General features: G+C 29.1%; 2 long non-coding RNA genes across 3 annotated transcripts; both read right to left on the minus strand.

Moving 5' to 3' along the window:
• Positions 1-765: 765 nt before the first annotated feature.
• LOC111310806 (uncharacterized) lies at positions 766-10,987 on the minus strand. Its single transcript, XR_002692597.2, has 3 exons — positions 10,637-10,987; positions 2,894-2,949; positions 766-1,498 (listed from the first exon to the last, which is right to left on the minus strand). It is a non-coding gene; the product is annotated as an uncharacterized LOC111310806 (long non-coding RNA).
• A 950-nt stretch (positions 10,988-11,937) lies between these two features.
• LOC111316857 (uncharacterized) lies at positions 11,938-14,760 on the minus strand. Of its 2 annotated transcripts, none has more exons than XR_016345156.1 (3): positions 14,299-14,760; positions 12,411-13,458; positions 11,938-12,326 (listed from the first exon to the last, which is right to left on the minus strand). It is a non-coding gene; the product is annotated as an uncharacterized LOC111316857 (long non-coding RNA). The 2 variants fall into 2 exon arrangements; XR_002693419.2 differs by having other exon boundaries at positions 14,309-14,759.
• Positions 14,761-15,955: the final 1,195 nt, after the last annotated feature.

The following is a 15,955-nucleotide window of genomic DNA, read 5'->3' on the forward strand; positions in this document are numbered from 1 at the left end:
TGAAAAAGAATGATGGTTGCAAATATATTTTTACTAAACTTTTGAGAAAGAAAGAATGTCTGTAAATAAGTCAACTTAAATATAGAATGGAACTTAAGCTCATTTTCAACAATAATAATAAAATTTAACTTGATGTTTTGCATCATTTATTTGAATTCATTATTTTTCATGCCAACTAAGGAACAAGGAATGGTGATTGTGAATATATTTTCGTCAAACCTTCAAAACAAATAGATATTTTTGAAAGTTTTAATAATAAAATTCATATCATGCATTTTTTACTTTTAGTAATTAATAAAAAGTTTAATGATAGCACACTGTAAGAAAAAAAATCAATTAAATTTGTGCACTTAAAACATTCGAACCTATATCAAAATCATGAAAAATAAAAATGCAAGTCAGATGGATAGGACGAAAAGGGCCTAAGGAGAGATCAGGAAAATAGTTACAAGAATACAATAGAATATGGACAAATAGTTGGTAGAATTAAAAGAAATATTAATAGATTTGATGAAAGGAAAAGAAATTGTTGGAACACATAGGGTAAGAGAGAAAACAACTATTGAGGAACTATTGTATCCATTTAGGTTCACATATCCATATATTCAAGACTCCTATACACCCCAAGCACCCTTAGCGACCCATCAATCTTATATAGACACTTTTGCTAAATTGCCCTTAGTTAAAATGAGTGCCAATCTTGGGCCTATCCTCTATGATCCCATTGTAATAACCAACCTAGATGATTTCAAAAAATAGGAGAAGTTAAAAAAGATACTGAGCTGATTGAGAAAATCAACAGAAAAGAAAAGTATAAGTTGCTAAAAGAAATTGTCACTAATAAATTTGTAATTGTGATTATATATAGTTGATAGTAATATGTTATATTTAATGGCGACAAAAATTTTCAAAACAAAAAGTAAAGTATTATGTAATAAATTATCTCTTCATCATAATAATGTTTAATAGTAGTGACCATTTTATATGTCGTTACTATTACATTACTTGCTATCAATTTGTCCACTTTATTAGTGACGATTCTATAATGACAAAAAATTGTGTCACAAAAACATCCTTATAGTGACAATTTAATTGTAAAAAAATTTAAACCGTCACAATAACTATTATATTAGTAACTGAATAACAATACGTCACAATTAATTATTACAATAGTGTCATAGAAAAATTTCATCACAAAAAATTTAATATTTGTGACAAAATAGCTTAATGTCACAATAAAATCGTCACTAAAAATCTTAATTATTGTAGTGCCAATATCTTTCAAAGCCCATATCTTTGTCAACCAAGCCATCAATTGGGCTTTTCGAAAAATCTTCATCCTCATATTATCATTCATGATCTTGTCCCCACACTTGAGCTTACCACCCAATCAACAAAGAACCAAAAAAGACCAAGAAATGGTTAAAAGATACTTTCAATCCTTATTTCTCACATTTTGTCTTTGCTAATAAAAGGCTGATACCTCACTCCTGTGCCTCTAAAAACAACACCAAATCCATCAGCAATGAGTTATGATCCTAATAGCAAGTGTGATTATCATATGGGAGTAATTAGCTATTCAACTGAAAAATCTAGATAGTTGAAGGAAAAGGTTAAGAATCTCATCAAAAGTGATATTTTGACTCCAGAACTGATGGAACAATGGAAGTTGATTCTATCCAATTGCAAAATATGAAGAGTTGAAATATAAAAGGAGGTCTCAAGTTTTGAAAGATCAAGAGAGGATGATTTTCTTTTAAACTTTCGACCTTTTGTGTATGGTATATGTATAGTGTCCCTAAAAGTTATTTAAATTAATCTTGGTAGAATTTATGTTGAAAAAAATGAATGCTCTAGGTTTTTCTATCAAATTTTATCTTTATGCATTTGTTTGGATAAAAGTCCCACATAATTAATTTTCAAAAACATAAAATGAAAAGTGTTTTACAACAAAAAAAAAAAAGAGGGAAGAAAAAGAAAGAAAAAAAAGATTTCTTTTGTAATAAAAGATGATGAGAATCTCAAAGTAATTAGTGATTACTATTAAAAAATAAACTCATATAATAACTTCGCACCTTTTTTTGACAACTTCTATGTTTCAATCCTTTTGAATAATTTCATTCATCAGTCATAATCCTTTAAGGGGCATGAACTTCAACTTGTTAACCTTGTCACTCATTTGATATATTGAGATAATAATCTTTTATTGGGTAATGAACAAAAGAGGTCAATTTTGAAAATTCATTTTGAATTTTGAAAACCAAGCAAGATACTATTTCAAAATTTTTAATTAGTAATCAATGTGTGTTGAATTTTGCCAATATGATTGAACCATCCAAATTCTTTCGATGACCACAGACATGAAAAATTCCTAAATTTTTTTCTCAAATAGCACTTGTTTCACATTTCAAGGTACATTAACTTAAAGAAGCAAAATTCCTTCTCACCTAAAATAATTTGTCTCATGTATTAATACTTTATTTCCTTCATTTTACCAAAAATGTTAGACAATTTAGAACTAAAATAAGCCTTTTGTGAACTATGTGATCAAATTTAGGATGCACATACAACTTAATTTTCATCATCATAAGAACTTTTTGTGAAAAATAAGATGGGGCATCAATCACACAAAAACAATTGATGGTTATAACATAAAAATAAAGAAAAATAAATAAAAGAAGCTTTTTACTTTTTCTACAGATAATTTGCTCTTTTAATTAAGTTATCGTGTTTGAAATGATGAATGACCATTTTTTTGTCCTTTGTAATTTAAAAAAAATTAACCATGCACTACCCGTTTAAGCCTATTAAATTTCTTATTCCAAAATGAACCTTGGCCAAAGATCATTTTTTACACAAGAAGACAAAATAAAGATATCTTCAAGATACTAACCTCAACAAAAGTGTTTGATATAAAGAGCGTCTAACATACACCTTGAAGATGAGAATCTAGAGTAAAAAGTGAATGAAGCTTCAATTAGAATTCCAAGAACTCAAGAGAGTAGTTTGCTAAAAATGAAGTCTAGTGTTTAAAAAAATAAAAAAAAATAAAAAAAGCAAAAGAAAGAAAGACATGTAGGTTGGAGATGAGAGTCCAAGGTAAAAAATGAATAAAGTTACAATTAGAATCCCAAGAACTCAAGAAAATAATTTGCTAAAGATGAAGTCAAATGTTTCGAAAATAGAAAAAGAAAAGAACGAAAGACATAAACCTCAGAGATGAGAACTTTGGGGCAAAAAGTGAATAAAGTATCAATTAAAATCCCAAGTAAAAAGAAGATAGAATTCAAGAAAGTTGAATGCTAAAGTTGAAGTCAAATGTCTCTAAAAGAAAAAAAGCAAAGAAAAAAAGACACATAACTTTTCATCTAAAGAATGCTCCATAAGATCCTAAGTTTAATTACTCTGAATAACATATTTTTAGCTTATTTACCCATTTTTTTATAATCCCAAACCTCAACCTACATTACATACCTTAAAATTTTCATTTTGATCAAATGTGGACATTTGAATTAAATACCTATACCTATTATTAATTGACAAGATTTTAACAAGTTTTTCATTGATTTAAAAATATAACTTTAAAGTGAAAACCCAAAAAAGGCAGTTTATAGCTAAAGCCACTCTTGAAACAACAAAAAAAATTTAAAATTCTAAGGTTTTATCCAAAATAGAAAATCACGATGTAGAGCTTTTTAAAGACTTTGCATTTCACCAAAAATTGAAAAAAAATTAGCATTTTTCTCTTTCCAAATCTTTTTTGAAAAATAATGGTTAATTTTGATGCACATTAAAATATCATATTTTTAATAAAGAAAAGTACTTTAAAAAAATTATCTCTTTTGTGAGCCTAAAAGTAATCCTTATAACCCTTGTCGAGCTTTCCTTGAAATATGCCTACCAGTAAAACGAATTGAATTGTTGATTACCCCAATCCACAAGCATTTCAAATAGTAATCAATAATTTTCAAGAGATTTGAAAGTTTTGGGTTTTTAACTTTTCTCATTGATTACGAAAATACTTTGTGTGGGGTAATTTGTGATTACTTTTGAAACATTCAAAGATTATTTCAGCATTTTGTATAAAATATTGAGATCATTTTTGGTGAAAAGTAAACATTGAAAATTTGAACAGAGATCTTTAAAAAAATGAAATAATAAGAGTCTTCGTATTTGTATAATTTACATGTGCATCATGAGAAAGATATTTGATCTACATGTTGCAAAAAAATAAAAAATACATTTGCATTTACATCACTTGCATTCGAATTGATATGTGCATTATGAGAAAAACACTTGATCTACATACTGTAAAAATAAAAAATGACATTCGTATTTGCATCACTAACATTTGCACTTGCATGTGCATCATGAGAAAGACGTTAGCATTTACATCATCTGTATCATAACTAAGGCATTTGCATTTGCAACATGGTATTTGAATCATAGAAAAAGTATTTGTAGGGCATCTACATGAAAAGAATATTGGCATTTGCATTATGAAGAAAGTCACCTATATTTGTATCAAGTATTTGAATTCTTGCATTCACATAGACATTCACATTCGCATTTGCGTCATTTGATGGAAATAAACATTTGTATTATGATTGTTTTTGTCAATTTTGTAAATATTAAAAAAAAAAGAAAAATTTTCTATACTAAAAAAAAAGAAAGAAAAAAAAAATAAGAGAAGAAAAATGAGAAAGTTTTCGAGAAAAGAGTTTAAAAAGAAAAAAAAAAGAGAAAGAAGAAAAAATCTCTTAGTTCAAAAGAAAAAAAAGAAGAGTCTGCCAAGAAAGAATAAAAGGAAACAATTTGAAAAAAATGAAAAAATATTTTAAAAAAACAAAAAAAAGAAAAAAAAAAGGAGAAAAAATAGCAAAAAAAAAAAAAACAAAAAGTGAGAAAAAAGTCTATCATGAAAAAGATGAAAGAGAAATAAAAAAAAAGAGAAAATAGTTTGATAAGAGACTAAAATGTCAACAAGGTTTGAAGAATTGAAAGAAAAATGATCTACAAAAGGCAGATGGGTTATTGAAAAAATGAATGAAAAAAGATGAGATAATATATAAGATAAAACTTAAGTTCAATCAAAAGTTAAAAGAAAAATAATCTACAAAAGGAAGAGTGGTTGTTGAAAAAATGAATGAAAAAAGATGAGATACGATATAAGATAAGATTTAAGCCCAGTCAAACTAACATCCAGACCAAACTAAGCTCAGTCAAGCTGCCACTTAAGATAATCTCTAAGACTTTTGAGCATAATCTCTAAGAGCTCCGAGTATAATTTTGAAGACCTCCGGATAAAATATTTTAAATTTTTAAAGTTTTAATGCCTTTTATTGGAGGAGAATTCATAGATGTTAAGATTTATAAGATCTTCAAGCATAATCTCCAAGACTTTCAGGCATAATTTTTAAGATCTTCAAGCATAAATTTCAAGACTTTTGGGCAAAACATTTTAAATTCTCAAAGTTTCAATGTCTTTTATTGGAGGAGCATTCATAGATGTCCATATTTGTAAAACCTCTTGATATAATCTCTAAGAGTTTTAGGTATAATCTCTAAGACCTTCAGGCATAATCTTTAAAACATCAGGCATAATTTTCAAGACCTCCGAGCAAGACATTTTAAATTTTCAAAGTTTCAATGCTTCTAATTAGAAGAGCATTCATAGATGTCAAGATTTATATGACCTCCAGGCATTATTTCTAAGTCCTTCGAGCAATATTCGTAAGTCTTTCAAACTGAATTTATTTTAGTTTTGAGATTTATGAAATCTCCGGGCATGATCTTGTGTTTTATTTTCAAAAATTGTTAAGTTTTTTTTCAAGTGATTAAATTTATTGATTAAAACAATAACAAAAAAACCTTTTGAAAATTTTTGAACTGTTATCTTCAAACAAAATTATTGTCAATGTCTTTGCCCTATTCTTGAATTTTAGAAATATAAAAATACGAGCAGCTGTAAATATCCAATTTTGTCTGAATCGACTTGAATTTGTTCAAGTTTTAAATTTGATTTTAACATTTTAATTTGAATTAATTTAATTAGATTTAATTAAATTAAACTCATTCAAATTTGTCCAAAATTAATCGTTTTTGAATCGATTTGTCCAAAATTAAACCTAATTTAATTCGAATCAATTTGAGATTGTTCGATTTTTTTTACTTGATTCAAATATTTTAATTTGGACTTGATCATGCTTTGTTTCGAATTAATCATTTTCGAATGTTTTTGTATTGATTAAGTTTAAGTTTAAATTTAAATTTAAAAGCTTATTTAAAAAAAAAAAAGCCCAAATCTAATTATGAAAGCCTAAATTGTTTTTAAAATTCAATTCTAATAAAAATGAGCTTAAAACATTTCTTTTAATCCAAATATGATGGCCCAAATGCAATCCAATTTCAAGGCCCAATTACCGAAAAAAAAAGGAGATAGATTCTAGCTCTGCCAACGACCACCCTGCTCCACTACTCTGTACCCTGCAACCAGTAGTCTATTGGCCACTACCTTTGGACTATTGCAACCCCAATAAAGATAAAAATTCATACGCATCCATTTCACACCCAAAGCCTTAGCAATGGAGCAATTGTTTTTTCAAGTTCAAGCACCTCTGTCAACCCTTCCTCAGCATCATCATAGCCCCATTTCCACCCTCTAAGCACCATCATTAGCCTCCCTTGACCCAGCCTAGTACCCAGCCTTCACCCCATAACCAGAACCAAAATCCACGCATCAATATCAAAATCTCCAGCATGCACCAGCCAAACACACCAACACCCAGCTCAAAACCCTCAACCAATCTTCAGCCAAGACCCAAGCATCGACATCCATTTTTCCATTATCAACCCAACTAGTCCTAGAGCTTGCACCAAGTACATCTTCCCCTGCACTCCCTTGACGCATTACTGGCCACTGCCCTTGCCCTTCACCTACACGACCGACCTTTTAAAAATTCACCCATAAAAACTGCTGGCCAACAACTCCTAAAGCATCTCGCCTATGCCTCCAACACATTGGCCCTCTCTCACACCATCCCAAACCCTCTTCATCAAATAGCCCTGCCCACATAAAGCACCTCTACATCCACTTCAGATCCCAATCTCTCCACAACTAACACAAGAACACCAGAAAACAACCATACCCTCGCTATTACTAGACAACTTAAGGCCCCTGCCCTAAATCACCTAGCCCTTGCACACAACCCAACCAAAAAAGCCTTTCGAAACCATAATAGCCACCTTTTGGCCCCACCACAATCCCTGTACCCATCACCTCACCAATAATCCCCGTATCCATCACCGCACCAACCCAAGCTAGCCTAATCCACAGCCTTCCATAATCACAAAAACTATCAACAACCCCTTCAAAAACTCCTTATATGACCAGGCACCACCTAAAACCAAAAAAAGAAAAAAAAACCAAACCAAACCAAACCAAACAAAACAAAAATCAAAGAAACCACAATCCTTCCAAAGGGGAGGAACTTCAGCGCTAACAAGAAACAATGCCACTGTCAGCAATGGCAAAGGACGACGATGGTTAGTAACAGAGGAAGATAGAAATAGCAGTGGTTAATCCTCGATTTCAGGCTTTGATTTAAGTTAGGGATTAGTTGATATTTTGGACAGAAAAAGAAAAAAGGTTTGTTAAAAAGAAGAAGAAATTGTAGGAAGCTGGTTGGGTTTCTAATGCAAACTGGTGACAGCCAAAAATAAAGGGTCACGAACGACGCATGGTGGTGGAACTCACTGGTTTTAAGGTTTAAGCAGTTGTCGATTGCTTAGGTTTGGCTGGGTTAAAAAATAAGAAATAAAGGAGAGAGTAGTTGGAAAGAGGGATGAAGAGGCTAAAAGGATTTGGAAAAAGGAAAAGTTTTACTAGCAAACGACATGACGATGGACAAAAGCTAGAAAGAAAACTTCTGGTTTTCTTTAAAAAACAGAGTTTTTTTATGAAAAAATGTGAAATGAATTTTAAAGAAAAGTTTGTCTTATATAGAAAAAAAACAAGCAAAGAATAAGGTGGGTCAAAACTGACCTGACTCAACTGGTGACCCAAATCGGCCCAGGTTCCAACCCGCACCCGACCTAGGTCTAATCCATTGGACACTTTTGAACTAGGCCACAAACAAGGCTCAAGCCTTAATTTACCTATTTTGGGCCTTTTCATTGAAGTGGGTTTTGACCCAAATTGTGATAAATTTATTTTAATTCAGATAGTGACATGTTATTTTTACATGCATTTTTATAATTTATATTTAATTATTTTAAATTTTTAATGATATTTATTATATATTAAATGGTTAAGATTGTAATTTTAATTTAATTTGGTGTGATTATTTATTTCACCACATAAATTTAATGAAATTAAAATTAAATGAAAATTTTGATGATGGGACTTCAAGAAGTTTGAATAGCAATTTTTGAGAATTCTCTAATTGATAAAAGATTTCTAAAAATTATCAAAGTATTAAAATATTTAGAAATATTTGTTTTTCTTTAATTTGAATAATTTTTTTTAAAAAAAGATAAAAATATAAAATATTCACAAGAAACTTTTTTAAGAAATAAATTTATCCATAAATAATTATTTTATTGCATAACTTTTAAATATTAAATAAAAAAATAAAATTTTTGAGGATGAGATCCTAAAGACACTAGAGTAGTGATTTTTTAAGAATTTATAGGTAAAAAAATTTATCTAAAATGTTACCAATGTACTAAAGCATTTAGAATAAATTTTTGATAAAGAATTTTTTTAATAAATAAGATAAGAGATGAATTTATTTTTTTAATAGTATCAAGATTAAATTATATTTACCATATTTTATTACATGCCTTGTCGATGATTGGATTTTTTAGAACTCCGAGTAATGATTCTTAAATAAATCTTTAGGTGAAAAAAATCCTTTTGATATTTATATAGTATTGGAATATTTTTGAGAATTTTTTAATAAATAAGATTCTTATTTATTCTAACCAAAATACAAAATAAAATTAAAAATTGATTTTTTTACAATACAAAATTTAAGAAAATTAATTTTTAAATACCAAAATTAAGACTTTTTTTATCAAAATTAAAAGATAACACATAATTAATTGATACCATTTTTTAATGCGCGTTATGAGACTGCTAATCTTTCTTTACGTGTAACCGACTCTCGAATCACAAACCCAAAATTATTTTTTTAATAAATTTTAATTAATTTTAAGATTTTATTAAAAATATAAGTTTTAATAGTTGACCTATCACATCTAACTAAAAACAAAAAAATTGGTGACAACTCCTTTTTACTTTCAAATTCGTCTAGTAACTCGAAAAAATCATTACGACATATATTATAGTGAAATTCTATTAGTTAGAGAATTGCTTGATAATTAAGTTTATATAGAGATAAATCTTTAATAGGTAAAAGTTTTTTGTAAATAAAAATTCTTAGTGATCAAGTAATGGAGCTCTATAATTATAAAATGAGTCATAACATTTAGAATTATTATAGAAAGTTACAATCAATATATGATCTCTATGTGAGAGATAGGTTTATTTGGATGTAAAAAAGAGTAGGAGAAAAAACCAGCATGAAATAAAAGATATTTCATAGGTTAAATACTAGGAAACATAAAAACACAATTGTTTCAAGGACTCAAGGTTAGTTTTTATTTTTAGTGTTTTGTGCTCTATGTAATCTCTATATTTATGGTGTATTCTTTTCTCTCATTTATGGATGTAGGCAATTAGACTGAAATATGTTAAATATTACCTTTTTATTTGAGTGATTTATTTCATGTTGATCTCGTTATGTAATATGTTTTTATTTAAAAAATCTCAACAAGTGGTATAAGAGACAAATTGCCAACATATTTCAATGAACCAGACACTCGATGTGTTAAAAGGGCAATTTTTTAAGTTATCCCACATTGATTATGAAAATGGATTTATTGTTGCAAATTGTGTTCATGAGATTGAAGATATGCAAGAGAAGTTTTGCTGCAATAAGATGTCAGCTGCAGATGATGTCGACTAAATGAAATTGATTTAGTTGTACACGAGTATTGACCAATTCGAACATGCATAGTTGGGTATCTAGAATGTTGATATTTTGGTAGAATTTAAATTAAGGTGGAGATTTGTTTGATACTGATAGGTCAAAACATTCTATTGGTTTGATTAATTCGATCATAAAATTCAAAAATTAATTTTACTGATTTAATTTCTTTTAAATGAATAGATCGATAAATAGAATAGAAACAAAAAATAATCGAACTAACTTAAGTTGATCTGTTTATAGTTGATTTTTGTTGAATTTGGATTTGTGTTCGGTGATGGAGCTAAAACTTTAATTAAAGGATTAAACCAAAATACCCCTCCATAGCTGCAGCTCCACCACACGCGAAAGAATTAAAGGATTCCATCATTAAAAAAACAGACCCAACTAATACTAGAACATAGCGTAAACCAAAATTCTCGTGGCAAATACTTACTGCTCAGTACAATCATCATAAAAAAATTATGTAAAAGAACTAATGGAAGATTGTTAACAGATCATCATAATCAATTAAATGAAAAGAAACATCTATTTCCTATTCACATATAAAATTGAGAACATTGAAATACAAAAGCCCAACTGACCTTTTGACTGATGGTGATCACTAGTGTCAGACTTTTGGTGGAGCCATGAAGGAAGAAAGCAGAGATATTGTGACTTGCTACTGAGTTAGTGGTTGCCAATTTTGAGGGTTAGAGAAGTCGAAAGGTAAGAGATCTGTGGAAAGTCGATAAGCTTGTGAGGAGTTGATTTGTAGCTGGTGGTTGGTGGTTTTCAACTATGAGCAGTCAGAGGAGAGGAGTCAAGAGGTAAGTGGCAAACTAAAGAGGAGAGGGTGTGAGGGAAATGAAAAGATGGGCTTTCGGTAAAAAAAAAAAAGGGGTATCAGATAAAATAAAAAATGTAACAAAGTTATTGTAATTCAATTTTTTTGGTCAGTTCGCGTGTTAAAATCTAACAATGAAAATACCGACCAAACCGCTTAAACCAAAATAAAAAATGACTCACCCATTTAAACCGAATAGACCAACCTGATTTATCAAAATTAAACGGTTTTTGTCAGTTTGATTGATTAGACCAACCGGCTACTCTCCCTTAGATATTGATTCAAATTTTAATTGAAATTAGTTTAGATTCTAATAAAATTTTACTAATTAAAAAATTATTTAATAATTAAATTTATTTAAAGATAAATATTTTTAATGAGTAAAAGTTCATAGTAAACAAGAATCTTGATAATCAAGTAATATAGCTCTCTCTATACATATAATTAATCTTAATCTTTAGAATTATAAGAGAAAGTTACAACCAATATCACCACAGCAAATTGGGTTTTTGGCAGAGTTCTTTTAATTGTTCAGCAACTTTATAAATACCACTAAAATGTTAACAGTATTTATTTATGTTTACTGACGTTTCATAAATGTTGCTATATGCATTATAAGAAAGATAAATATTTTTTTTTGAAAGATAAATATTTTTTTTTATAAGAAAAATCAGGAGATAGATAGGTTACTCATCTCTTAAATCAGGATAAAATATATCATACTTGATACCCTAAGACAGTTAACTGCAAATCATGCATTTTAAATAATCTCAATAAACGATTATTGATAGAACTCAAATCCCAAATCTCTTTGTCAAGAAAAACGAACCTTAACCAAATGAGTTAATCACTTGTCGGTAAAAAAGATAAATATTCAATATTTAACGAAGCTGGTTTAAAAAACACTGCTAAATATTGAAATTTAGTGATAATTTAATCACAAACTGTCACTAAATATTAAATATTTTTAAATAGAATTACGAAAATATTTGATATGACTATTTTTATCCATTTTTACTATAATTATATTTAATATTAAAACAATTTATAAAAAACACATAAAGATTAATTCAATTCCATTAAATAAATATTATAAAATATCTAAATACACCAATTGTCAGAATAAATTCACAAGTAATATATGTGCAAACCATAGAAATTATCTAAAAGCACAAGCATTGTAAGAATTGACCGATACAAAACTCAGGGTAGTGCCAAGAAAATACATCAAGAACCATCCAATCTTGAGACCATTATACAATCTATGCTACTCATTTTTTTTTTAAGTATGTTATAGCTACTCTTTTGAGCAGTTCCAATAACCCTTCTATCAGAATCCACTGCCCATAGAGGGAGCCTAGTAATCAACTCCTTTGTCACTCCAAAACTTGTGATGTGCATGACATTGGAACCAAACACAACCCTCTACTCCTCAGGTCATGACAATTCTTTGGGCAAAAATGAAAAAGAAAATTTGTTATGTCCAGTTGATATATCATTAACGTGAAAGAAAAATGGAAAGAAGAAATTACCTGCTGATCAAGATCGTTTTTCCTCTTCATGCAGTTTTCATTCAATAGCTCAACAAAAAAAAGAAAAAAAGCATAAAAAATTATTAGCATTTTAATTCATTTGTCAAACTAAGCTTATCAAACTCTCATTTGTTTAGATGACCATAATTAATAGTTTTAAATGCAAAATAATGAATCTTAATAGAGAGTATAGCTAGCTATAAAGCTAAGAACATTCTTCTTTTGACACTATTTTTATTGGTTTAGAAAAAAAAAAGTAAATGGGTATAGCTTTTCCAAATTCAAGTTCCCCCAAGTTACTTTGAGGTAATGGATCCTATATTAAAGCTAATAAACTTGCCAAGGTTTTCAGGAACTATACAATTTCTCTCGCCTTAAACATAAACAAAAGATTTATAGTAATCATTAATCAATTAATCAAAAGAGTCAAATGAAGAACTCATTGAATCTTTAGAATTTTAAAATAAGAAGTTAAGAACCATAAAGAATCAGAGACAATATGACAACAAGCATGAAATTCGTAGACAGAGAAAGACACTTTAAAACTAAGTTACAACTAATAAGATACAAAATGCAATTATGCCTACCAAACATTACCAAAGCTCTAATCAAGTTAGGGCAATAACTTGATGAAACCATTAAAGCTTATTTAGACTGCAATATGAAAAAAGAAAACATAAAAGGACATAAGTTATTTAGATCATATCTAACAGAAAAGATGGTAACAAATTAAGGCATGGGACCCGATATCATATAACATCAGAGATCAAGGGATATTATGCTTTAAACGTGCAAGATTTACAAGGACAAAACAATTGACCTGGGCTCCCAACTGGCACTTTCTTTCCAAAGATTTCTTCCACAATGTGGAAGCAAATGAATGGAAGTCTAACACTAGTTTCCTTATGGTGCGACTGGAATGGAAATTTTCAAGCAAATGTTCTTACTCAGGTTCATCAGATATAGGCTTTGCTTCAAGTGCTGCAATAGTTTCATGCAAGTTATTCAACTTTTCATCGAACATGAATGGAGAATACCATTAGACCCCCTGCATTAATTCCAGGGAGTGTCAAGGCAATCAAATCATAAGAATAAAAGAAGACAAAAAAATACTAAAATTCAAAAATAGAGAGTGTCTGAACATTTAAGTGTAAATCAGACCCTACTTTGAGCCAAATACATGCTGTCATAGTTAACACTGTGTAAGAGAGGTAACTGTTCAGTTATCAACACGTTCCTTGCTTCGAGCCTAACCACTTTAGGATTTTTTAAAAAAAGAATACAACTCCATTAGAAGGATCTTGGAGAAAAATGCCGATTACCTCAAAGTACATCTTTGCCAAACTTTGGGCTATGTATTACTATAATAATGACGTTGAAAGTATTCTATCCAAAATGTCACCTCTTTCAGAAAACTTGTAATTTCAGTTTCGTTATTCAAAATTTTATCACATATAAGAGATCAATAAAAACTAATACTAAAGCAACAAGTAAGATGTGGCTACGTGGAAGAGAATTAAATACTTGAACACATATAAATGCCAAGAAGCCATTTTATTTGTTAATTCAGTTTAGAAAGCTAAAAATGAACAATAAAAGCCACCTCTATCTTCATTTCATTGTCATTACAATTTTAATTGTTAAACAAATATTGACAAACGGTAACCATTCACAACGTCATTAATTTTGATAGTATTGCAGCTAAGACATGGTCAGCTCTTTCTCGATCGAAATCAACTCTAATAATGAATCATATTCTGTTCGGTATAAATCGAAGCATAAGAATGAAATGATTTAAGATTTCATCAAGAATGAAATTATACAGTTCAAAAACTAAAATGAAACAATGAAACAAAAAAGCAAGACTTTCATAAGAAAAAAAAACAACAGAATATCACTTTCAGTTTGTTTAGGAAGGCGTCAACGGTGCTGCTGCTAGTTGTTGTTGCGCCACTTGGGATGGTGCTGCATGGTGGCTAATGCTGCATCTGTGTCAAGGGTTGATTTGGACAGTGATCCATGAGGAATGAAAAGGGGGAAATAGGAATTGGAGAAAAAAATGGGAAAAGTAGGATAAATCGAAAATGGAAGGAGAGAAACCGACTGCAAATCCAAGATTGAAAGAGTTGAGATTTCGATTTTGAGAGAGAAAGAGACGGAAATTGAAAAGAGATAAGAGTTTGGCAAAAAGAATTCTGGGTGCAGATAGAAAATAAATAGCTTCTTTTGAATGTTTAGGGCTAGAAATTTGCGGCGTTTAAACTACGAATCCTCAAAGTTTTGTCAAGCAGCGGAGTCTATCTTTATAAACGCCATTAAATTATTTCAAATAGAGGCATTTGACAAAGAAAACACTACTAGACATTGCATTTCACAATTCCATCATTTACCGTTATTTTTCTACGCTTTATTTTTTGAATTTACTCTCATTTTTATATGTTATCAGTGTTTTATACGTTTATTGAATAAATATCGCTAAATATTAAAATTAATGATGTTTGTTAATGAAATGCCGTTAATAAAGTACCACTAAAACTCAATCTCTTATAGTGTGTGATCTTTATGTAGAAGATAGATTTATAAAGATGTAAAAAAGAATTGAAGAAACACCGAGTTGCATGGATAAATGATTTTTCATAGGTTAAACACTAAGAAACATAAAAATTATGATTGTTTAAGGAGTTCACAATTAGTATTTTTTTTTCTTAATGTTTTACTCTTTCTAATCACTATGTTTATAACATATTCTTCTCTTTTATTTGTGGATGTTGGTAATTGGATCGAATTATTATAAATATTATCTTTTATGTATTATTTATTTCGTGTTAATCTCATTTTAAAATATGTTTTTAAAAATCCCAATAGTTTACCTTTTCTTAATTTAGACTATGATTGGCAAAATGATAGCATTTAATTTTGTAATAATATTGCTAAAAAATTCCTTAATTATTATTTACCATTTCCTATCTAAAAGAAAGGAGAAGAATAACAAAAAATGAAGCATCAATCGTAGTTCATAAACCATAAACATAATGTTGTTTTGCTTGTGTTTTTCAGAAAGATTTAACTATAGAGGAATTTTTTTTTCAAAAAAAAAAAAACTATAGGGGAATTATTAAATACATTTTTGTCTAAAAAAAACTATATACATTCTGATGAAAGAGTGAGAGAAATTCGCATGGCAACTTTTTGTTAGAAATTATAGCAATGCAAAGGCGTCTTTCAAGCATTTGCTTGATGAACCGTGCCTTTCACTTTGATCTAATAAAATTGTTATTGCTACCATGGAATAAATCCATGATCAAGACTTCTTAATAATATATAAATATATTACTTTTTGTATGGGATGTTTCCCTTGATAATGTGTGCAATACTTTCAAGCCTTTTTACTTGTGGAACCACTTTCAAGGGTTAATATCACGATTTGTTCTCTAGACCATTTGAAGAAATTTGAATCTTCGAATGGGATGGAAAGATGAATGAGGACAAAAGGCCAAAAGGTATTGAAACCAATAACTTTAAATGGAAAAAAATGAGAAGATTCC

This window comes from Durio zibethinus, chromosome 9, assembly GCF_047325235.1.
Source record: "Durio zibethinus cultivar Kanyao isolate XHJ-2024 chromosome 9, ASM4732523v1, whole genome shotgun sequence".
NCBI lineage: Eukaryota > Viridiplantae > Streptophyta > Magnoliopsida > Malvales > Malvaceae > Durio > Durio zibethinus.